Source organism: Meles meles, chromosome 3 (assembly GCF_922984935.1).
Source record: "Meles meles chromosome 3, mMelMel3.1 paternal haplotype, whole genome shotgun sequence".
Lineage (NCBI taxonomy): Eukaryota > Metazoa > Chordata > Mammalia > Carnivora > Mustelidae > Meles > Meles meles.
The window spans coordinates 175,136,405-175,162,196 of NC_060068.1; the positions used below are offsets into that span (position 1 = coordinate 175,136,405).

The 25,792-nt window shown below is 38.8% G+C and overlaps 1 protein-coding gene across 4 annotated transcripts in view; it reads left to right on the top strand.

Annotated features, from left to right (window-relative positions):
* The window catches only part of CTNND2 (catenin delta 2), a 921,273-nt gene that overhangs the window by 265,666 nt on the left and 629,815 nt on the right, over window positions 1–25,792 (top strand). The gene's annotated exons all lie outside the window — the stretch shown is intronic.

A 25,792-nucleotide genomic window follows, 5' to 3' on the forward strand; every position in this document is an offset into this window, starting at 1 on the left:
TATTGATCTCTTAACCTGTTGGCTTTGTCTTCTGCCCACAGTATGACATTAAAATTGCTCAAAAGGTTCCTGATCTCCAGGCTACCAAAATAATAGCCTCTTTTAGTTTCTTGACTATTGACCTATTGAAAGCATCTGATACTGTGGGCCACACACTTAGGAAACTGCTTTTCACCCCGGCTTTTCTAGCATCATGGCTCTTATCCTTCCTTTCCCAAGATTCCTCTCATTTCCATCACTGGCCTGTTTTCTTCCAGTTTTCCCTTAAATATTAAATGCCCTGTAATTCCACCCTGAACCTTCTTGTCACTTGTCACATACTTTCAGGGCCATTTCATTGTATCCTGTGTTCAACTACCACCTACAGAAAACAGTAAAACATTCAACTTTCCTTATCTTTCATAATTCAGTGTAGGATTGCATGGAAACAGCAACCTGTGTGTTGAGAACTCAGATTCTCTTTTGAAGGATCCCTGGTTGGTCATCTCTCCTCCCTCCAGAGAAAGAGTTAGAAGTGCACAGACAGTGCCTAGGACTGGAAGCAACACAGGAGCTCGCGCACACCCTTCACATCTCTATGGAACCAAAGGCAAAGATGCTTCTCTGGTTTCTGCTCCCCAGTGTCCTGAAATGTGAATTCACAAGAGAATCAACTGTTAAATTTTTGCATTTTCAAGAAGGGGAGGCAGCCCACCCGCTCTGTGGTTGTGTGTATGAGCCCTAGTTCCACTGAGGCTAAGAGAATGCATTGGAAAAACATGCACCCAGATTTTTTTTTTTTAAAAGGTAATATTACCTCCTTCTCATGAGTGTATGGTTTCTTTAAGGTAGAGGAGATGGATCCTTTTGATCCCAGGAGTTAGGAAAGGAAGCATGGAAGCTGTGTGGGACAGAAGCACAAGCCCGATTCTATCAGCTGGATATTGAACTAAGAACATAGCCAATGTCACAAGGCATTCCCAGGGCCTGGCACCGTGTCCCCTATGAGCTCTCAGCATCCGCCAGCTTACACGAAGACATTTCTCAGGTTGCTGGATGTGCCATGAACACCAGCACAGAGGGGATAGCCATCTTTCCACTATCATGGTGAAATTATTCATGTGCTTTACAAATAATTACCCATTCTCAATGAGAGCCTCATAAAGAAACATCTTTCTCTTCCCATAGGGCTGCTCAAGGAGAAAGATCAGGTATAATAAGATGGACTACAGGGGTGCCTGGGTGGCTCAGTCAGCTAGGTGTCCAACATCATGATTTTGGCTCAGGTCATGATCTCAGGGTCCTGAGATGGAGCCCCGCATCTGGCTCCTCACTTAAGATTCTTTCTCTTCCTCTCCCTCTGCCCACCTCCCCACACTTGTGCACATGCACTCTCTCAAATAAATAAATAAATAAATCTAAAAAAAAAAAAAGATGGACTACAGCCGTATCTACTGAAAGTTACAGAGCCTCAGATCCAGCCCTCATTAAAGGAAGGAAATTATTTGATTCCCAATGAAGAGTTTTTAAAAATGGACAGAACTTTAGCTGAAAGACACTGTTTTTTAATAAGCTAACATAACTACACAGTTATGTAATCAGACTAAAATTCTTGAAGAAAGTCTGTAGCTAACAGGAGAGTGTCTTATAAGGAATTCCAGTGCTAACCATAAACGTACAGGTTTGTTTTTGGACTCACAGTTCTGTTCTGCTCTATATTTCTATCAAGTTAGTCTATCCACTACCGTAGGTGGGATATCGATGCCTTCAACCAGTATTGCTGACTTTTCTGTCTGTCTTCAGTTCTGTGTTTTTCCTTTATGTCTTTTGGGGGCTCTGTTGTTAGCTACCTGTATTTTTGGAAATTTTATATCTTCCAGATGAATTGACCCTTTCTCATGAAAAATGCCCCGTTTTACCTCTAGTAACCTTTATTGTTGAAAGCCTATTTTGTCTGATATTAGAATCGCCTCTCTTTTTCCCCTGTTTGTACAGTAGACCTTTTTCCCATCCACTTGCTTTCAATCTCTTTGTATCTTTCAGTTAAAAGGGTGTCCCGCTGGACAGCATATAGTTGGATCTTGTTTTTGTTTTCTCCAGTATGATCATCTTTGTCTTTTGATTGGATTGTACTTCATATCTGTTCAATTTGTTGTAGTTGTGTTGATATCTGCTGTGTTTTTTGTTTTGGTTTGTTTTCTGTGTGTCTTATGTGTTTTTTCATTCTCCTATTAATCTTCCCCACTTCCTCATGCCTTAAGGTAAGGCATGTGTAACATTTTAATTTCTGTAATGATTTTCTTACTACTTATTCATGTATTTATTTTTAAAGATTTTATTTACTTATTTGACAAAGGGAGAACAAGATAGCACACCAGTGGGGAAGAGAGAGAAGCAGACTCCCCACTGTGCGGGGAGCCCAACATGGAGCTCCATCCCCGGACCCTGGGACCATGTTCTGAGCTGAAGGAAGACACTTAACCCAACTGAGCCACCCAGGTGTGCCCTTACCACTTTTGAAAAAAATATTTTCTTAGTGGTTGCTGTACAGCTGAAATATGCAATTAGGGACGCCTGGGTGACTCAGTTGGTTAAGCATCTGCCTTAGACTCAAGTCATGATTCCGGGGTGCTGGGATCAAGCCCCACATCAGGCTTTCTGCTTCTCCCTCTGCCTCTGCCCATCCCCCTGCTTATGCTCTCTCTCTCTCCGTGGCAAATAAATAAATGAATTATTTTAAAAGGAAATATAGGATTAACTTATGAGATTTATACTGACTTATAGTAAATTGTAGAAAAGTTATTCTTATACAGCTCATTTCTCTTTTCCCATTTTTTGTGCTGATATTGTTCTACATTCCACCACCAAACCAACAATGTGTTGTTATAAACACACTTTATACAATTTATGTCTTTAGAAGGAAAGAAAACATGAATATGCTTAAAGAACTTGTCATATTAATCTTTTTTTAAAACAATTTCTGGTTCTCATTATTCATTTCTGAGTATTCAGTATACCATCTAGTGTCATTTCTTTTCTTTCTTTCCTTCTTTCTTTTTTAAGATTTTATTTATTTATTTGACAGAGAGAGAGAAAAACAGTGAGAGCAGGAACATAAGCAGGGGAGTGGGAGAGGGAGAAGCAGGCATCCTAACAGGCAAGGAGTCTCATGCGGGGCTCAATCCCAGGACCGTGGGACCATGACCCAAGCCCAAGGTAGACACTTAACAACTGAGACACCCAGGTACCCCTCGAGTGTCATTTGTTACTCTAATAATGCATTCCTCTGTCTTCGTCCATTGTGCTGTTTTTGTCAAGTAGACTATATTTATGTATGCTGTATTAGCAATATCGCAAAGATATACATATTGTTTTATGCAGTTGCTTTTAAAGTCAATTAAAAGAAGAACAAGGAAGAAATAAGCATTACACTTTTACAAGTACATAACTCCTCGAATGGAAGTTCTTTGATTTCTTTTTTTATTTTGATTCACATTAATATCCAATGCCATCTGCTTTTATCCTGAAGAATTTTCCCTGGTATTTCTTGCGAGTGGGTGTGCTGGCAACAAGTCTCTCAGTTTATTTATCTAAGAATGTCTTTATTTGACTTGCAACTTTGAAAGATGGTTTTGTTGGATATAAGATACTTGGTTGTGAGTTGTTTTGTTTTGTTTTGGTTTTTTCCTTCCCATACTTGGAATATTTCATGTCACTCCTTTCTGGCCTCCATTGTTTCAGGTGAGAAGTCAGCTGTTAATTTTATTGGTTAATCTTCCTTATAAATAGGGACTCATAGTTTCTCTTGCTGTTTTCAAGACTTCTTACTGTCTTTCTCTTTAAATATTACAATTATGATGTTTCTGGGTATGAATCTCTTTGAGTTTACCCTACTTGTTTATTGAGCTGCTTGGATTTGTAGATTAATGTTTTCCATTGACTCTGAAAATGTTCAAAATAATTATTTGTTGGTTTGTTTGTTTCTATTTCATTTTATCTCTCCTGTCCTTCTGGTACTCCCTTTACATGTAGGGTAGAATGCGTAATGGTGTTCCCCAATTCTCTGAGGCTCTGTTCATGTTTCTCCATTCCTTCTTCTCCCGAATCTTGGGTTGTGTCATTTTTATTGATCTGTCTTCAAGTTTATTGCATCTTGCTTCTGCCAGCCCCGATCTAGCATGAATCCCTTCTAGTGAATCTTTGATTTCACTGACTGTACTTTTCAATTCAAGAATTTACATTTGGTCATCTTTGATAATTCATATGTATTGGTATTCTGTGTTTGATTAGTCATTAGCCATACATTCCTTTTATCCTTTAAGCATGGTTTCCTTTAGTTCTTTGAACATGTTTGTACCAGCTGCTGTGAAATCTTTGTCTGCAAAATCTACCATCTGGACTCCTTCAGCTGCAGTTTTCCAGTGTTTGCTTTCTTCCTCCTTTGTATGGTTCCCTGTTTCTTTGTATGTCTCATAGCTTTTCTGTTGGCATTTTAAGTAATATAGTTCAGTCATTCTGGATACTGCTCCCACCCCACACACACCTAGATTTGTTGTTTCTTTTGTTTGCTTGTTTATTTCTTTAGAAACTTGGTTGGACTATTTCGGTGATGTCTGCTTCCCCTATTTAGCATCTGCTATTATTTCCAAGAAACGGCCTCCCGTTTCTTGTGCACATTTCACCCTCACATTGTGGTTGACTTTCTCTGATTTCCCTAGACTCTGAGATTTGCTCCAACCCCAGAAAGTGTCTTCCTAGCTCTCTCTTTCCTAGATTCTCTCTGGCAAACTTCAAGGTAGTCTACCACATTATTTATTGCTGTCATGGAACTGCCAGCCTTCTCTTAATTACTCACCACCAAGATCTTCATTGTTTTCAGTAAGCCCTTAGGCTTAAACTTCTCCATGCTCTGTTTCAAATATAGTCATCCCTTTAGGGGGAACACGGGAGCTCTCTTGTTCTTATACCTGTGTCTCCCATTGTGCAGAACATCTGCACCAAAGCTCTGGAAGTGGGGGCCAGGAGAGTGGAACACTTCTGGAGTGATACTGCTACTCTGTGAGAGGGGTGCTACACTGGGATGGAAATTCTTGGTCTTCTCAGCCTGCCTCTCCCAGTAAGGAACCTCCTCCTTACAAGCGAGCTGGGACAAGACCAGTCAGAACCAAACATTGGCAGCTCGTTCCCTGTGGAATAGAGCTTCCACCACCCAAACTGAACTAGGTAAAGGAAGACTGCTACAGGCACCCTGGTCACGTTTGCCTGAGATAGAGCTTCTGCAGGAATCAGGTGTGGGGATAAATCACGCTGGCATTTCACTCTTCCCAGAAAGAAAACATGGCCTTGGATGTGGAGGTGATGAGAGAGGGAGGACTGTGGTTTTTGCCCCAGGCATTCAGAGTAGAGTTTCCGTCAGACTTATCTGGAGGGATGGGGAGTGTGCTATGGTTCAGATGCTGCAGATCCTCTTTTCCCCAAGATTTAGTCATTGATCTTAAGTAAAGTAAATGTTTCTCCATTTGTGAAATGCCTTTTTTAAAAAAGGTATTTATTTATTTTTTTATTTATGAGAGAGAGAGAGAGAGAGAAAGAGCAAGCATGAGAGGGGGAAAGGTCAGAGGGAGAAGCAGACTCCCCATGGAGCTGGGAGCCCAATGCAGGACTTGATCCTGGGACTCCGGGATCATGACCTGAGCCGAAGGCAGTTGCTTAACCAACGGAGCCACCCATGCTCCCTGTCATATGCCTCTAAGACTGTTTCCAGAGACTTTATATTAAATGGTTGTTGATTTTTAAAAATCACTGTCACCAGTTGTTTGTTTCACTGGGGAAGGGGCTCCTGGAATTCTTTCCTCCATTCTTGGAAGTGCTTCTCTACCACCATCCAGTTTTAGACTCTCCAGTGCCCTAAAAAGTTCCTTCATGCCCTTTTCAAGTTAATTCCTGTTCCCAGCCTCAGTTTTAGGGAATCACTACTCTGCTTTCTGACTCTATAACTTCAAGGCCTTTCCTAAACAGTTCATAAAAATGGCATTGTACCATATGTAATCTTTTGCCTCTGGCCTCTACCATTTGTCATAATACTTTTGAGAGTCGGCCAAGTTTTAGCATGTATCAGTAGTTCACGCCTTTAAATTGCTGACTAATATTCCATTGTATAGGTATTCCACATTTTTTTTACCCATTTGCCAGTTAAGGAACATTTATATTATTTCTAGTTTTGGTTTATTATGAATAATGCTTCTGTGAACATTTGCATGCACATCTTTGTGTAGACATAAATTTTCATTTTTTATGGCTAAGTTCATAGAAATATAATTTCTGGGTATGGTGAGTTTATGTTTAATTTTCAAGAAATGGTCAAACTGTTTTCCAAAATGACTGTGTCATTCTTCATTTACCCACGAGCAAAGTCTGAGTGTTACAGTTTTTCCACGTCTCAGAGAACATTTGTTATTACGTGTCTTTATTGCAGCCGTTCTGGGGCGTGTGTAATGTTGCCTCCTTTTAACACTGTGATAATGAAATGGTTACTTTAATGCCCCGAAGTAACATCTTTTACATTTTTGTAAACTACAATAGATATCATCTAAAGTATATGAAGAAACTAAATTTGGTCTAATGGGAAATTGGCATAATTCTAAGTTACCAGTATGATCTTAAGTGATATTACATATAATATTATTTAAATAACAATGGGTACTAAATATGTACCATTCTCTTCAAGATCACACAAAGAAATATTTCAATTTAATGTTCTATAATGTTTAGATATAGGAGATATCTTTTTACCCTTACATAAAATCGATTCTTTTTATTTTAAGATTTTATTTATTTATTTGACAGAGAGAGATAGAGAGAAAGAACACAAGTAGGCAGAGCAAGCAGAGGGAGAAGGAGAAGACGACTCCCTGCTGAGCAGGGAGCTCGATGTGAGGCTCGATTCCGGGACCCTTGGATAATGACCTGAGCTGAAGGCAGATGCTTAACCAACTGAGCCACCCAAGTGCCCCCATAAAATTGATTCTTAAGGACATATTTGGGCAATGCCATTTTACAAATGCCATTTTTGTTTGATGAAGCATGTCTAATCCTTTTAGCTCGTATTTTATTAAATTGCTCATCTTCCGTCTTAAAGCATGTTATATTAGTAGGTATTAATTTAACTTAAAATTTCATGTCCTGTATTGGTTTTTTCTTTTAATTTTTAAGTAACATATTTGGGAATGAAGGATATTCTTCTGTATCTTCAGATGGGCTGCATACGATCTTACGTTTGAGACAGGCATGAAGGTGAATGCATGAAGAAATTTTACCTTCTAGGAAATTTGTCTAGAAATAGAGAGGGAAATTACCTTTTTTTTTTCAGTAAAATTTCTATTTGGGTGACTTTTATAGGCTCATAAAAATTTTAGAGATTAAACAGACCTTCAACATCATCTTGTCCATTCCTTTATTTTAGAAATGAGAAAACTGTGACTCGGCACCAGATTTTAGTTGTATGGAACTTTGAACCTTATAAAACTTCCTCTTATATTAAAAATAAATGTTTATGCTTCAGTGTAAACATGGTGAACAACATCTTTATCCATGGTAATATGTGGATGTCTTTGTGGTAACCTAATAATGCATTCCTTCATCTAGCTAGAATATTGTCAAGAAATTAATGCTTCCATTTGATGTCGTGAAATATAGACTGGAATATTTTAAAATTAAGTATCTTATTTTCAATACATAATTAAAATAGTAAGGTCTCCCTTTACCATATAATAAGATAAATTTCATAGTAATAAATCCATGTATACTTGTTCAGGAAAATACAGAAAGCTCACCACTGCAGAGGATTCCAGAAAGATCTCCATGAATATATGTGCCTTTGTTATGTGATCAAAGTAGTGTAACTTGCAAGGAGACTTGGCTTACTATGAGCAGAACATACAAAACTTCTGATGTCTGAAACATAAACTGTAAGAGAAAATCCTATAAAATTATGGAATAAAATGCCGGTGAGTCTCCTAATGATGTCAGGATAGAAAATGCTTTCTTGAACAGACTTTAAAAAAAAAAAAAATCACCAGAGAACCGGTTGACATGATAAGACTGCATCAGAACTAATATTTCCTTATTAGGGGGAGAATAATATATATATATATATATCAAATAATATATTATGTATTAAGTAATATATATTAGATATATAATTAAGTTAAATTATATAATAAAATATATAATAAATAATTAGTATTTCCTTATTAGGGAGAGATAAGGCTGCATCAGAACTAATATTTCCTTTTTAGGGAGAGAATCTATCAAGGAGATTGCCCACTGAATTAAGAGCCCAATGTGGAGCCCAGTGTGGGGCACAATCCCACAACCCATGAGAACATGACCTGAGCCAAACCCACGAGTCAGATGCTTAACCAGCTGAGCTACAGACTCCCCCACCCCAGAATTAATATTTCTGTTAAGTGACAGACAATGTCAGAAGGTTAAAGGGTATATGAGATAGGCGACTGAAAGAACACATGATTATTTACCAGAAGAGAAATAATATTTAGAATATATGAGGAAATGATATAAATAAAATTATATTTTATTTATTTTCAAAGATTTTGTTTATTTATTTGAGAGAGATCAGGAGAGAGAGCAGAGAGCACAAGCAAGGAGAGGGTGGAGGGGGCAGAGGGAGAGAGAGAAGCAGACTCCCTGCTGAGCAAGGAGCCTGATATGGGGCTCCATCCCAGGACCCTGGGATCATGACCTGAGCTGAAGGCAGGTGCATAACCAACTGAACCATCCAGATGCCCCTGAATAAAATTTTAGTTGGAAGAGTTTATTCTAGTAGAAAAATGGACAAAGCGAGTCAACAGACAAGTTGCAGAAGTCGAAACTGGAAATCCTTGTTAGTAATTTGTGCACATAATTAAAGAAAAAGATTGCCAGTCAGTTTTGCAAAAGTCAGATGCTACCAAGTGCCATCAGAAGTTTGGGAAACAGAATCCCACCTGTAGTCCTGGCCAGTGCGTGTGCTGGTCAGCCCCCTCAGAAGCCAGAAGTCTGAGCTAAATGCCATGGGGTCTGCATGTCACCAGTGTCCTACACTGCACCCTCCAGGACATTACCAGAGACATTCTCGTGGCTCACAAGGAGACATGCAACAGGCACCGATCATAGGAGGGTTTGGAGAGATCCAGGCAACAGATTAGCCAAGCGTGATTCATGGAGAGCCCTGAACCCAGAGTAATGAATTAAATCTCTGTACAAGCACAGATACTCAGAAGCATAGTGTTGGGTGACAAAAGGGAAACCATTAGAATTAAAAGACACAACGTATCTTTTTTAAAGATACACATATCAGGAGACAGCCACATAGAGAATGGATTAGAAGGACTATATCAAATATCCTTCGGTGAGTTACTGTGAGTGAACAAGGATTGAACTGAGCTGAAGGGGAGGATGACCAGAGCGAACACACACACTTACACACACACACACGCACACACATACACACACACACACACACACACACATGCACACACACACAAACAAAGGCAACCATGCAAAAAAGAACCACCTTTCATGGACCAACAGGAAAAGTTTAACTGGAGGGGAATCACACAGTTGCATTTCCATTTTTTCTTCTATAAAAAAGTGAGGTTAACTGTCAATTAATTTTAATTAATTAATTAATTTTCTCAACAGTTAAATTAAGGCATTGCGTCTCATAGCCTGTTTGATTTGGGGACCAACCATATAGTAAACCATATATTATAAGGTATATATTAAGAGTTGAAGTGAGTGTTCAGATATAAACAATGTATGCCTACAAACACACCATAAAATGGGTAATGCTGTAAATGAGCAAAACAGCCACTAATTCCTTGGTGCTTGGTTACTATGTTAGGATATCTCCTAAGTGCTGCTGGTTTTTACTTTCTAAGTTCAAACTGTTCTGTTTTAGAGGTGGAAATGCTCATATAATTTCTAAACAAATCCCATGATCACTTTTAGTGATGTGAGCACCCTGGAGAACTCGAACAGCTGTGGGAGGTTTCTGAACCACCTGTGGAGAACAGCTGTTAGATTGTGCGCCCAACAGATCTGTCCCATCTCCTACTGTGTCTTTACTGACTTCAGGCTTATTGACTCTCATATGAATTTTTCACTTTTCCAGGTTAGGCAGTGTATGTATAATGTGCAGCAATTCAAACAAATGCTTGATCTGCATTTTTTCAAAAATATTGACATTACATTTTCAAATCATAGTTTTAGCATTTTCATTTATTCTGCTTACTAGGTGATTGGTGGCTGTAGAATTGTAGATACTTAGAGTGGGAAAGGAACTTTGGGGTCACCTGGTCAAATTGCTGGTCTGCTCCAGCTCCCTGAACTGGCATCATCCACCCTTCAAATGAACATTCTCCTGTGTAGAGGAATTCCCTGTCTGTTTCTGGATACTTGCAATTGGTAAATGGTTTTTCCCATCAGCTTTTGTTTCATCTTCTGGAGACATGCAAAAAAGTAAAAGTCCAATTTGCAAATGACAGGTCTCTGGACATTTCAAGATGGCGGTCATGTCCCCTTAAGACTTCTTGAACGTTGTAACCATCGGGCCCTTTACCACCCTGGAGATGTAATCTGAACAACCATAATTTTATAAGAAGTAGGAAATGTGGGGCGCCTGGTTGGCTCAGTTGGTTAAGCATCTGACTCTTGATTGAGGCTTCGGTCATGATCTCAGAGTTGTGAGATCGAGCCCACATTGGAACATCGAGCCTAGCAGGGAGTCTGCCTGAGATTCTTTTTCTCCCTCTCCCTCTGCCCCCCTCCCCTCTCTAAAGTATAAAAAGTGATGAAGAATAACCAGCCTCCGTAACCTGGATATAACACATCTATTAAGGCAACATCAAGTCTTATTAATATTTTGAGGGACCTAGCCACACCTAGACCTCCTTGAGAACCAATACAGCATGTTGGTCAAGAGAATGGGCTTGAAGGGCAGAGAACCAAAGATGTTGCAGGATGTCATTTTGCATGTTACTTGGGTTACGTTGGGCAGATGACTTAAGCCCTCCAGTTCCAAGTGACACATCTTTTCACTGCAGGTTTTGCTACTGCTGTGTTTTGCTCTGCGATGTGGACTGAGCTAAGTGAAACTCTTAAAGTGCTTAGTCCTTCAGCCGATGCAGAGCAACAGCTCAATGAATATTTCCCATTAATTGTGGTCTTTGTGTTATGATATTAAGCTTCAGTGTCTTGATCCTGGACTATAAAATATCTGTCTGAAATTATGCATTTTTACTTATCCTGAGTAAATTTCACCTTCTAGGATTTAACTCTTTTGTTGCAGCCTGGTGAAAACTCATTGATTTCTTCTGTCATCCAAGTAACGCCCACCCCTATCGAAATCAGGAATTAAATAAGGAAATTAGTTGGACGCTGTTAGCTAACTCCCTGTCATTTGAAGTCGTAAATACTCTTTCCATGTTCTCGTTAAGTATCTACCCATATCTACTGTTACCCGTAGTAAACTTTCTTTGTTTGGTCTGCAGGACTTCATCTACAGCCCTCCTCAAGTATTTATTGATACTTTAACGCAAGCCAAACCTATGTCATCTTCTGAATCATGTTCTAGTAGAGGAGGCTAGTGCTCCGACAAATTGTTAAAAGCCTGTGATTCGCACGTAACAAAAGGACACAGTAGAAAACATCTGTGCCATGGGACCGCAGAGCAGCCGCTGGTGGCTCTAGTTGGATTAACTTGGGTCTGCTTTGCAGTGTCGGCAACATCTGGATGCATCTTGAAGAATGGTTAGAAATGACGAGAGTTAGAAAGGCATTGCAGGATACTACAAATAGTCTTCACAGATGCTCGACTAATGTCCAGAAGCATTGTTTTCACACAGTTCTCTAGCCCTTCCAGAGCTCACAAATCTATCAGAAAGACAGAAGATCTGCCTTATGGGACTTGCTCTTCGTGACCCAGTTTTGGAGCCTAGCGATCACCAGTAATTTTTCAAACGCTTTCCAAACACCTCTGCAAATTAACCCAAATTTTATTCACTGTCTCTCCTCTACCTGGCAGCTAAAAATAGATGAAGCAGGTTCCTAGCTTAGCAGAAATAGTGAAAGAGCCTGCAACACACCAAATAAGGAGAAAGAACGATTGGACACAGTTTTGTTTTGTTTTTTAACTCAGATTAAAGCACATAGATTAAAGCAGTGGTGTGAGTGTTCATACTTCGACTTTCCTATTTGCTTGAAAAGCTTAATGCAAAGTCTGGAGCAAATGAAAAGCATGCACCAGTGTGTTTTTGTGGGTGGAATACATGACATCATAGCCTTTTGTGTCTGAGGTAGTGTTCATCTTCCTGCCTTTGCTCCTCTAAAGAGAGAGCATTAATTACACAGTGGCAGCCGCCAGAGACAAAGTCGGAGAGTCTAGCAAAACTGAAAACACATTCCAAGAACCAGCCACTTAACAACTTGTTAAGTGACTTAAACACCCTGACTCTTCAATTTGTGTTGGTTGATGGAATATAATTTTGTAATTAGCAATGTGTACATTCCCAATATGATGGTGTTTTATATCATCTCAATGAATTATGCAAATGACTTACCTGTAAGCTCACATTTTAGTTCTTACCTCATTACTAAATATCACACATGCTATAGTGTTCACTTTTAAGACAATGCAATTAAAAACTTTAAATGAGGTGATCAGGAGGCCACAGCAAGCAATCAGCCTGAAATATGCAATCAAGTGGAGTGAGATGTAAACACTCCTGAGTGTTTGGGGGAAGGTAGACAGGTTGGTTTTGCCACAGAAGGCAAGATGTGGGTGGAGGGAATGTCCCTTTGCTGTGTTTGCAATGGGAAGCTCCATAACCATTCTTGGATTCTAGCTGCATTGCGTTTCCATTATGGAAATGGTTTATTCACATTAGGTTTATTTCATATTAGGTATCTGATATACTAGGACTTTGCACTCAGTCTTAAAGAGACTGGTAATGTCATTCTATACTAGTTAGCAGAATATTAAAAAAAGGATTAGATCCTTTGACTTCACATTGCTCTGTATTTTCTTTTCTGACTTCTGACACCTGTGACTTTGCATCGAGGTGAGTCTAGCCGATTCTGAGGTGGTCAGCATAGATCGCATTCATCTCTTTCCATGCTGTACCTGGACTATAAATCTGGGGCAATTACTTCAAGGAGACTGGTTCCTCATCTCCTAGTACTTTTATCTTTCCCTCATATTCTCTGTTGCCGAAGAAAGCTGCGTTGACTTTCATACTGCCCTCCTTTCTTCAGCAGTAGCAGAATTTCAATGATCCTGACAGTGTTCACACAAATGACAGTGTTTTACTCCGAATGTGTGCAGCTGCCTTCCTTGGACTCCTCTGGAACATGTATTTGGAGTGAAGGAATATGTTAGTAATTTTAGTTAAGGTTTAAAAATGAATTTATAGTCTGTATCTAAACTGTTAGCAAACACACGATTGGAATTCTTTGTTGGATTATGGAGGTATAATTTACACAATCTAAAACTACCCAATTTTAAGAGTGTAATTCCGTGAGTTTTTAACTCATGTGTTCAGTCCTGTAATGGCCAGCCCAAGCTGCCTGGGAAACCTTGCCACCGCTCTGGAAAGTTTCTTCGTGACCCTTGGTGATCAGTCCCCTCCGCCTTCAGCCTCTCACCCCTGAAAACCATTGATCTATTTTCTGTCACTCTACTTGTGCCTTTCCTGAAATTTTGTATACATGGACTCAGAGAGTATTTGGTCTTTGTGTCTGATTTCTTTTAGTTAGCCTAATACATCTATGTTCCTGAGGGTATCAGTGTTTGTATCCTTTTTCTTTTCTTTGGGTAGTATTTTATTGTATTTGTTTATCCAGTCACCAGGTATGTCCATTTTTTGTGAATTACGAATAATGGAGCTGTTATGAACACTTAGATACAAGTTTTCATTCCCTGGGGTAGACAACCAAAGGTAGAGTGGCTATGCTATATGCTATGTGTATTTTTATTTATTTTATTTTATTTTATGACTTCTGAAGTGACTCTCCCTTCTTGCTTTCCCACTGGAAGTCTGAGAGCTTCAGTTGCTCCAAGTCCTCGCCAACACTTGGTCTTATCAGACTTTTCCATTTTTAGCAATTCTAGAGATATGTTAGGGTACCTCACTGAGGCTTTAATTTGCATTTGTTTAGGGACTACATATGCTGTGAATCTTTTAATATGCATATTTATCGTCCATATATTTTATCTTTTAAAGCGCTCATTCAAATCATTTGCCCATCTCTTTAATCGAGTTGTTTTAATATTATTATTGACTCTTAAGAGTTCTTTATATATTTTGGAAACAAATTTTATATTAGATGTATGTTCCAGTCTGCAGCTCCCCTTTTCAGCTTTTTAAGTGTTTTTTTGAAGAGCAAAATTTGTAATTTTGATGAATTTCAATATATGCTTACTTTTATTGTATATTTCATTTGTATATGTCATTATATTTTCTTGAGATTTTTATTTATTTATGAAAGAAAGAGAGAGCAGAGAAGAGGAGGGAAAGGGACAAGCAGACTCCACATTGAGCATGGAACCTGATGTGGGGCTTGATCTCATGGCCCTGAGATCATGACCTGAGCCGAAACTAAGAGTGCGACGGAGCCACCCCAGCGCCCTGGTAGATGTCATTTTAAAGAAATGTTTGTATGATCCACGGTCACAAAAATTTTCTCATATTTTCTGGTAGATGCCTTATACTTTTTGGTTTTATGTTGACTCTATGATTCATATCAAATTAAGTTTTTTAAATGGTGTGAAATAAGGTAGAGATTTATTTCCCTTTTTTTTATCTTTGAATATGGTTATTTAGTTGTTCTAGCACCACTTATTAGAAATGGTGTCCTTTCCCCACTGAATGAGGCTAAGCCCTTTGTTTGGAATCAGTTGACCATGTGATGGGGTCTTCTCTGAGTTTTACACTAACATGCTTTCTGTACTCATTCTATTAAGAAAGCTGTTAGAGTGAATTTTTGAGGTCAGAGGCCCTTCCCCATGAAGACTAAAACTTAGATTCATAGCTGTTTTGTAAAATGTCACTGGTTAAATAATTTTATCTCCTTTTATGTTCTAACAAGTTCAGCCATGTGGCCATTTCCCTGGAAGCCACATACAATCTATTTTTGCGGAAGTTTATTGTAATTTTGGTTTTTTGTTGTTGCTGGAATTTTTTGGTTTTGTTTCAAAGTTGGATGCTTCTAAATTATAAACCGTAAGTTGTAGTATTTCATGCATGTTCAAGTATAGCATCTGGCATAAAGTAGACTGTAGATAAATATCTGTTGACTGAGCGCACAATTGATAGATAAAATTTTAGTTACATCATCAAATTTCACTTTGGAACTTTTTGGGTAAAAAATTGGAACACTTGGGAGGAAGCAAACAAGCTGTCATGGAATTCTTATCATTAATTTTCCTGAGCTGGAGAAGAATCATTATGCTTTATTTTATTTTTCTAATATCTTATAAACCAAGATCACACACACACACACACACACACACAAAAACCCTTTAAAAAAATTCTTAATAATATTTTCTAAATATTGCTTCCCCATTCAAGCCTCCTTTTAGTTTTATATTTGAAATTAAATCTGTTTAAGAAAATCATATCTGAAATTAAATCTCTAACAAAAGACAACCTACACAGTATATTTTGATTAATTACTGTCAATGAATAAAATAACACTATTGTCACCAGCTAGTGAAAGGAATTCCATGTTGTCTTATGGGAATGCAAACAGCAGGATTAGTCAATATTTTTACTTTTCCCTAGAGAGACATTTTATATTTGTGCCTTTTCCTTCTCAATAAGCCATTTGATGTGAGCTCTTTCTTTACAATAAGTAAATAACTGGGAGCTCCCATATTGCCGATTGTTCAGTCTTGGTAAAGACATAATCTTTTCTCTTAAAAATTGTTAGCAGTGTATTCTTCCATACCATTCCTACCTAACTGATCACAGTATATTCCAAGTGTATATGCTTTGTGTTATTCCTTATTATATTTTCTTTGAGGCTCCTGAGCTCTAGGGATTTTTTAAAATTCATCTTTAATTTCAATTCTTATTATAAATCTCATCCATATTATCCCTGTGCACATGGGCACACACAGGTGCACGTACACACACGTGCACACACACAAGTATACATGATTTTAGACTGGTGGAAATAGGCATTATATTCACCCCTTCTCATCTTTTAAAACTCAGTTTAAATGCTAACTCCTCAAAAAAACTTTCTAGAATAAATTCTCTTCTTAGTCTGGATCAGAGTGACTTAATGACTTTCTCCCTAAAGTTATTGACTAATGTGTAATTTAAAAACTGTATTTAACTGTGAATCCATGCCTTCCAAAAAATATAAGTTTCCTGAAGGTAGGAACCATTTGCCTTTCTTGCTTTGTTATCCCCATGATACAGAATTGTGCCAAACACATTTAGAGGCTTCATAAGCATTAATTAATGAAATTAAAAACAAAGACATGTAAACTTTCTGAATGTTACCATCTTTGTCTGCAAAAAGGAAAGAATGATAGAGCCATTCTGAAGATCCAAGGGGATCTTACCTACAAACCCTCAGTACCCAGCACATATCGAATACTTTGTGCTGTAAGATCACATACCCTTTTCACTTCTTTACTTCTACAATTAAATAAAAATAATCCAGTGCAAATTCATGATTGTATGCTTCCCCTAATTTGATATTTTCCTCTATAAAATAAAGAGCAGTCTGCCCAGAGGTCAAAAGCTTCATTCACTGTATGGAACAAGGAATATTTCCACTGGAAAGTTTTCAGAGACCAACAGGGTGATTTAAATTTTCTTACTCTCATTCAGTTGGAGCAACTTGCCAGTAAATATTATCCTTATGAAGCCAAAAATAAACCTGTCATTTTGTTAATGTTACTTTGAAGGACATAATTACAGTAGACTAAAAATATCAACAATGAGAAAAAAAAAAGGTTTTTAAGAAGTGGAAATCTTACATGCTTTGGAGTAGGTGCCCGTTTTAATCATGTTGAAACTAATGTGAAAGGTATCAGTGTTATTTACTAGTTTGCTTTTATCCCTTTAGAGTTTTTTTTTTTCCTGCCCTGACATAACTGTCTCAACTCCATTTTGAAGGATCGAGTATATATAGATGCTTAAGAAGATACTGTTGTATGAAGGTGGGAAAGCTTTCAGATCCACGTTGCCTCTGTCAAGGCCATGTTTTTCTAGAAAGCACTAGGCAGAGCCATAGGCAGTATTCTCATCTTAGCCATTGTAGCTGCAGGGTCAGTTCAATCAATTGGGCCATTTAGGATGATTGGAATAAAACCGTATCAACAGAAACTGTTCAGTTTGTGAGCAGTCATGAATACAATTGACTTGTCTATTTTAGACAAGGACTCTTTTCAAGAAAATAGTCAACATTATCTCATTCTTATGTTAACTACAGAATTTCTTAGCTGTATTTGCTTTCTGTTAATGTTTTACATGAAGCTGGCTAGTCTTTGATCCTGCATCAATGATACAGTCATCATGTTTTATGTTGGTAAGAAAACAAGTTCATTTAATTTCTGGTCTTCATTTAAGGTAAATCTTTGAGTGGGAAACAATCTAGTCAATGTAAATTCCTATATTTAAAAAAAAAACCCATAATTTTAAAGGATATTTAGAGCTTGAGGAACAGGTTATGTTATTCCTTGCCAGGATTTGGGGTTGTAATTGGTAAATCTGTAAGAAGACACAGGTGTTCTTTTCTCTTTTCACTAAGTGAGCATGATAATTTAAACCCAGGATTTGAGGCCACATTTCTCCTATTTAAAGACTGTTGGATTTTAAGGTATCCCTTTGAAAAGTCTGAATTTAGTTTTATCTTAAAATGATGAACATTTCGTTTAAAAGGAGTATATTTTGTTTGTAGATTATATGTGCAAGCCACAAAGGCTGTGGGATAAGGGATGGGAAGGTGCTTCAGGGTGGTCATGGAACAAGCCAGTGATGGCAGGCAGAACTTCATGTAAATATAACCAACTTGAAATTTTTGCGGAACAGATTTTTTTCCACTGCCAAAATATTATTACCTGTAACTATCCACTAATGTGTGTGTATGTATCTCTATTTGTGTATGTGTGTGTGTGTGTATGTATATATATCAAAGTTATTTTTGGGGTGCTTGGCGGCTCAGTGGGTTAAGCCTCTGCCTTCAGCTCAGGTCGTGATTTCGGGGTCCTGGGATCGAGCCCCGCATCAGGCTTTGCTCAGCGGGGAGCCTGCTTCCCCCTCTTTCTCTGCCTGCCTCTCTGCCTACTCAACCTCAATCTCTCTGTCAAATAAACAAAATCTTTAAAAAAAAAAAAAGTTATTTTCTAAGAAATGCAAATATGGTAGTCAGAAATCTGATAATTTATTTTATATAATTTACTTAATATCGATTTTACGTGTTTGCATATAGTAGAATTAGCTTAGAAAGAAACGTGACTGTGCACACATGTGATCGTGTGTGTGTATGCACGCACGCAGACACACATCCATGCGGACTTGAATAAATGACAGTGAACCGGGACCTACAGCTGGCCTTCACCCCTGGCATGTGGCCGTTTCAAGTGGTCCAAATACTGCATGACAGTCATGTTTTTGATAGCCATAAACAGCTACATGAGGGCCATATTGGGGTTCATATGCCAGAGCCCCAAATGCAGGCTTTTGGCATCAGCAAATGCGAGCAGGGGGGTATCAGAGCCACCAGGCTCCGCGTCATCTGCTGTTAGGAAAAGCAACTTTGGGATCCAGATCCAGAGGATGTAGGATGTTGCGGGTTACAAGCATGGGACTTAGCAACAGATACTAAGACATGGCCCCAGTGACCTGTTGTTTAAAAGTGTAGGTTTTATTATTATTCAGGTCTGATGAGTTTAACAGATGAGGAGTTGCCTGCCATTGAAGAGATAGCAACGCACACTTCAGATAGTTCTGCGGAGGAGGTCCTGTTCCACACCGTGAATTGCCCTGCAGGGGAGGGCCAGGATCTGTCAGGATGCGGACAGAGCGGCCAGGCAAATGTGGGCAAGAGCCTTTGTTGTGGTTTCGGTGGTGAGGAGCCCAGGAGTCAGGGTATGCAGGTTTAGGATTGGCTAGCTTCTTGAATAATGTCCGTGGGCTTCTGGGGACAGGGTCTGTCCCAAATTGTCTGGTTTGCTGCTGCCCGGTCATTAAGGCAAAAGAATTTCAGACCTGTTCAAGAGAGCCTGATGGAGGAGACCTTAGGGGTGTGGACCCAGGACCGTTCATTTTCATATGAAAGACACCTTCCAGGGAGAGTCATTTACTGTCTCTAGGAATTGGCTAGCCCTGGGAGAGGCAGTCTTTCCAAGGTCTGAAAGGCGCCAAGATGTCCAAGTGTCAGAAATACAGAAAATAAAAAGACCTGATTAATCCCCCTGTGATACATAATACTCTCGGGAAGAATGACAATAACACAGACGCTACCATTTTCAGAGATTTTATTTGCGATTTATGAGATTTAAAAAAATCTTTTAGAAATGCCAAACACCATTGATTAAACTTTTTGTTGTTGTTGATATCCATATGTGTTTGATACGTTATTTTAGACAATTCTTGAAAACGTATTTAGAAACAAAGAAAAAGCTCCATGTTTGGCCTCAAATTCAAATTACTATAAACCAGAAATGAGTTATGCCACCAAATACAATGCAGCAGCAGGAAATGAGTCACGCCGTGTAAGACAGTATAGAAATGTAAGACGCGGGGCGCCTGGGTGGCTCAGTGGATTAAGCCGCTGCCTTCGGCTCGGGTCATGATCTCAGGGTCCTGGGATCGAGCCCCGCATCGGGCTCTCTGCTCCGCAGGGAGCCTGCTTCCTCCTCTCTCTCTGCCTGCCTCTCTGCATACTTGTGATCTCTCTCTCTGTCAAATAAATAAATAAAATCTTTAAAAAAAAAAAATGTAAGACGCTGGGAAGGGTAGTACGATGATAACTTCAAAATTCATATATAAATTGGGTCATGTGATTTCTCTTCTGTGAAATACCCAAATCACCATGGATTCAGATGCCCATTCCTTGAGCACCAACAGATGGCACCAGTTGTTAATGGAGAAGGATTCTGATTCTCGCTAAGGGAAAGAATTAGAAGTTCCCAGCTACCTGTACAGGGTTAACAAATGCGGATATTCTGAACGGTGTCCTTTTTATATACCTGCTTAAGCCAAAATGCTTACACCCTCTGTTTGGAATGTTTCCCTAAACTTCTCTGCCGTCACCGAAACAAGTTCATAAATTTAAAATATAGTAATTAGGAACCACACTGAGAGAGCAGACAGGTTCTGATCAGGAGGACTCTTGTGCATGAGATTAAAAAAGGCTAAATAATGAAAAACCCACCAGGACCACAAATCAGCTATAGTTTTGGACTACACACAGGGCAAGGCAAAGGGAAGAAAATACACTGAGAGTCTATTTTGAATTGTTTTCATTTTTCACATAAGATTGTAGTGCTTATCAAACAAGCCATACCCCAGAAAACCCCAGAAAGAAAATATTGGCTTTTAAAAAATGCTTGTCTATGGGGTGCCTGGGTGGCTCAATGGGTTAAGTCTCTGCCTTCGGCTTGGGCCCTGATCTCAGGGTCCTGGGATCTAGCCCTGCACCAGGCTTTCTGCTCAGCGGGGAGCCTGCTTCCCCCTCTCTCTCTCTGCCTGCCTTTCTGCCTAATTGTGATCTCTCTCTGTCAAATAAATAAATAAAATCTTAAAAAATAATAAAAATAAAAATGCGTGTCTTATTAATTTTGCCAAATTCTTACGTGGATTTAAACATCTCCTGAAGTTACATAATTTATGAAGAAGTTGGAGGGAAGCATAAAAATAGTTTCCAGTTTATCAATAATAGGTTTCCTAGAACTGATTCTGTTTTTCATGAAAAAAATAACATTTGATTGGTAAAATAACGTGCTGAAAAAAAACGAGGGTGCAAATGATAGCAAATATATTTGAATGGAGGTTCATTGAATTCCTAAGAGGAACTTTGGGTGATGATTGTAATGCTCCTTTTAACTAGAACTGGCTAGAATGATTTGATTATTAAGAAAACTACCTTTTGTAAATTGTGCCACTGATCAAGATTTTTTTTTTCTTGTTAACATCTCAGATGGTCAGAATATGGAAAAACTGAGAGGTTTAAGTAATATTTCTACCAAATTACATGTATTATCACTTAAGTCCAAAACCTATAAGGGGTGTGTGTGGATGTAGATATATGGTGAATGCTGTTTTATGAATATATTTTCCTGAAACAATTAGCAGTATACTGTTAACAAGGCATTGGGGAAAGAAGTGCTTCTAACTATTTGAATCCAAACATGACATAAACTAACATGAGACCACGCATCATGTTATTAATAATGGTAAATGTGAGGGGTTGTGCATATCTTTGTGGAAACTTCAATGTGTTGATTCTGAGGTCTTCTCCTTGACCCCATTATGTATGTGTGTGTGTGTGTGTGTGTGTGTGTGTGTGTGTGTGTGTATTTATATTGAACAATTCTTAATTCAGAAATACATCTAGGTCCCAGGGTATTGTATAAGGGATTGTTGAGCTGTAATTGGTAGAGAACATGCTTTATCATTTTTCAAATGATATGAAATGAACATCAAAACTTAAGTACCTGGGGGTGTGCCCAGGTGGCTCATTCGGTTAAGTGTCTGCCTTCGGCTCAGGTCATGATCCCAGGGTCCCTGGATCGAGCCCTGCATTGGGCTCCCTGCTTAGTGGGGAACCTCCTTCTCCTTCTCCCACTCCCCTGCTTATGTTCCCTCTCTCGCTGTCTCCCTATGTCAAATAAATAAATAAAATCTTTAAAGCAAAAGTACTTAAGTACCTGGTGTGATCATATATGACTGGGACAAAGAAAACCTGATAGGCTTAATTAGAGAGGGGCAGAAAAGAAGACAGAGATATAGAGTAAGTTGTAAAAGTCCTAAATATGTGCAAAAAAAAAGGAGAAAAAACTTTAGGCAGATACATTAGCCGTCGTTTTACAGAATATTACTGTTACAAAAGTTGTGCTAACTTTAGTTTTCCTGTCCATAAAGTGGGGACAGTCATAACTACTCTACAAGTCTGAGTTTTTCCTAGGTGCCAAGGGATGGAAGCGTTTGTCTGGGATAATAAATCAGTGGTTCTATACCTCAAAATCCTTTCTAGGAAATTTACAGTGTCCATCAGCATATTCATGGTTCTGAGAATCGTATAATGAAGACCTTTGTTTAACTTTGGCCCAATATGTGCCAGAATTATTTCCCCATACCACTTGTGGAAATGCTGCTTCCTAGCCGACAGTTTGGGAAATGGCTCACATTCTGCTGGCGGCACACAGAAGAACTAAGGTCAAGAGTCCTATTTTATTCATATACATATAGGAATGTGCTCCTGGTCTGAAAAAACAACCTAGCATAGCAGCTGCCCTGGAAACGTCTGTTGAGTGATCACATGAAAAATTTTCTTATCAAAGTAGTCTTATCAAAATATTCTTCTACATACTCCATAAATGATGGATGAGTGATGGATAAGCTAAGACATGGCAGCCTAGACGGCAAAGATGAATCAACTTTAGGGCCTGGGATATAAAGCACCTTGTAGGTGTTAGATGAGATGAGAGTGAATCCAGCGAGTGAGGAATGCCCGGGAAGATCTCGGCAGGGGTGAGAAATAATGAAGACAGTGTCACTAGAGGTCAATGAAGGGTCATATTTGACAGACCCTCTTGAACTTGGAAATAAATGTAGGAGGCAAATGATCGAGAAGAGTCAAAGCTAACATCACAGTTTTTAGCCTGGGTGACAAGAAGAATGTAATGTTATGAACCAGGATAGGGAAGCTAGAAATAGGAGCATTTGTGTAAGGAAGAAACACATTGTTAAGAACATGATTTTCAGTAACCCCTTGGATATCCATGGGGGTAGTAGATGATTGGAAATATATTCCTGGGATTTTACAGAATATTGAGGACAAGGAATGATCAGAAGGCTGGTACACATAGATACAACTGATGATGTTTAGGGAACAGATGAAATAATGGGGAAAAAATATATGAAGAAGAATTGGTTCTTCTAGGCAGCACCGAGAAGAATGCCTGTGTTTAAAGGAAAACAGGAAGGGATGAGAATTGGCAAAAATGAAGAATATAGGGATAGAAATTAGGATAGTATTAACATCAAGGCCAAGGTGTGTGAACTGTGTCTAGAAAGATGAGTCATCAACAGTCAGGTACAGCAGACGTGTATTTAAGTGTCTAAGAAGACAGCCACACTTGGGAATTAGGAAACCATTGGTCATGGTCAACAAAGGGTTTCTGTGGAGTAGCAGTGGTGGATAATTTTTGCAGTGGACTAAGATAGGGATGGATGAGAGGAATAGAAGGAAATATTTCTTGTTGCTTGACAAAAGTTGTAGTGGAAAGTGTTTTGCTTTGTGGTTTGTTTTTTTTTTTTAAGATTTTATTTATTTATTTGACAGACAGAGATGACAAGTAGGCAGAGAGGCAAGCAGAGAAAGAGGGAGAAGCAGGCTCTCCGCTGAGCAGAGAGCCCAATGCAGGGCTCGATCCCAATACCTGAGATCATGACCTGAGCTGAAGGCAGAGGGTTAACCCACTGAACTACCCAGGTGCCCCTGTAATGCAAAGTGTGTTTTAACAGCAACAAAAAAAAAAAAAAAAAAAGAAGAAGAAGAAGAAGAAGGTTAAAGATAATTATAAAAAGTGAGCATTTTAGTAGGGAAAGAAGGGTCCAATGGCGAGAATGCAATTAGACATGAAAGAAAAGATAGGGTTAATTCAGTAAGCCAGGCCCTAGAGATGGTCAGCAGAAACAAGAGCACAATCCAGAGAGAGGGAGGAACAAGTCTTGGCTGTAGGAGGAAAGGAGGGAGGCTGTCTAAAGACCCAGGTAAATTTTGAAGTCTGGAGAAGTAAGAGATTGTTGCTGAGTTAATCATCTTTTGATAGTAGAGATGAGTTTGGAGAGGGTAGGGGTAGGGGAGGCCGTTAGATCTCCAAGTGAATGGGGTGCTCCTCAAACCCTTTGGAAAGAGGCCCACCTCGGGGTCTTTGGTAGGCTGCACTAGACACCTAAGAAGCTCCTCCCGGAGATACCTGCAAGGTTGTCTCTCTCCTCCAAGACGTTGTTTCCTCTGCCCATTAACCTCAAGGCTCTCCATCATAGGGCACAAGGTCAGTGGTCTCATGACTAGCTTGCACAGCTATTGTATTCCCAGACATATATATTTGTTTAAAATCAGTTTATATGACCTACGATAAAGAAAACCAACTAGCAGTCAGAACATACATTTTCCAGTTACTGCCCTATCTGCAACTCGTGTAAATTTTTCTATTATTTGTTAATTTCTCTGGGGCTCGGTTTTCACTTACTCCAGTTTGAAATTTTTAAAATATATTTCTGAGAAATATCTTTGTCATTTCTAATTTCAGTATTTAAAAATTTACGGTCATGGGGCATCTTGGTGTCTCAGTCGGTTAAGTGTCTGCCTTTAGCTCAGGTCATGATCTCAGGGTCCTGCGATCCAACCCTGTGTTGGGCTCCCTGCTCAGCAGACAGTCTGCTTCTCCCTCTGCCTCTCCCCCTGCATGTGCTTTTTCTCTCTCTTAATTAAATAAACAAAATTAAAAAAAAAATTATAGTCATGCTAAATTGCTTTTTCGATGAGTGACCTTACATTATTGTTAAGAATAGAGAGTATTTTTAAATATTAATCCAATTAGGACGAGAAAATGCTTTCTGTTGAGTGCCTATTTTTTTTTTTTAAGTGACTTAGGACACATAATAGTAAATATTGTCCTTCAATGTTTAATTGTTGCTGCTCTTGTTCTGGTTAAATAAGCATATATCCAAACTATTTAGTATGTTAAATATAACAAATTCTGGTTAATGCTGTAAGAAATAGATCTGATCTCTTCTACGTGTGTTTAATGAACCCGAACAACTATTTGAATTCTTGTTCAGATCCTACTGTATCCTAGTAAATGGTGTAAATAGTGAGAGAAGCACATACCCAATGTCATTGGGTATGTGCTTCTCTCACTATTTACACCATTTACACTCACTATTTCCCATTTACACATTTACACTCACTATTTCCCATTGCTCTGTACAGTTATACTCTTAACGTTCTCACAATAACCCTCTGAGCCAGGTATCACTATGGTCCCTCTATAGAGGAGGAAATTGAAGACAAAGAGGTTACAGAATTTTCCAAGGTCACACTGGTTATCAGTGCCAGACCTCTTCTGCCTCCCTCATCTGAGCTTTCAACCCTACGTAACCCTATGTTACCGACACTCCACAAAATGATGAAACACAGATTTAGGTATCTATGTGCTGTGTCCCACTGTACCTCATTGCATTCACTTCCCTTAGAATATTCCGTGATGTAACAGGACCACAATTCCCTCCGGTTTCTCCTGATGAGCATTGGGGTTGTTTCTGAGTTTTTGCTCTTATGAACAGTACTACCAAGAAGAGTCTTGTATATGTCCTTGGCTTTACATTTTTCCAAGAGTTTTTCTTCATTATATGTGCAGGAGTCAGAGTTTGTCTCAAGAAGTTAATGCCGAATTGTTTGCCAGAGTGGCTCTATGAATCGTGTTCCTCTCAGCAACAGAAGAGCTTCTGTTGATTCATGTGTTCTGCATCACTTGGGTTTCTTAATCTTGATAGACTGAAGT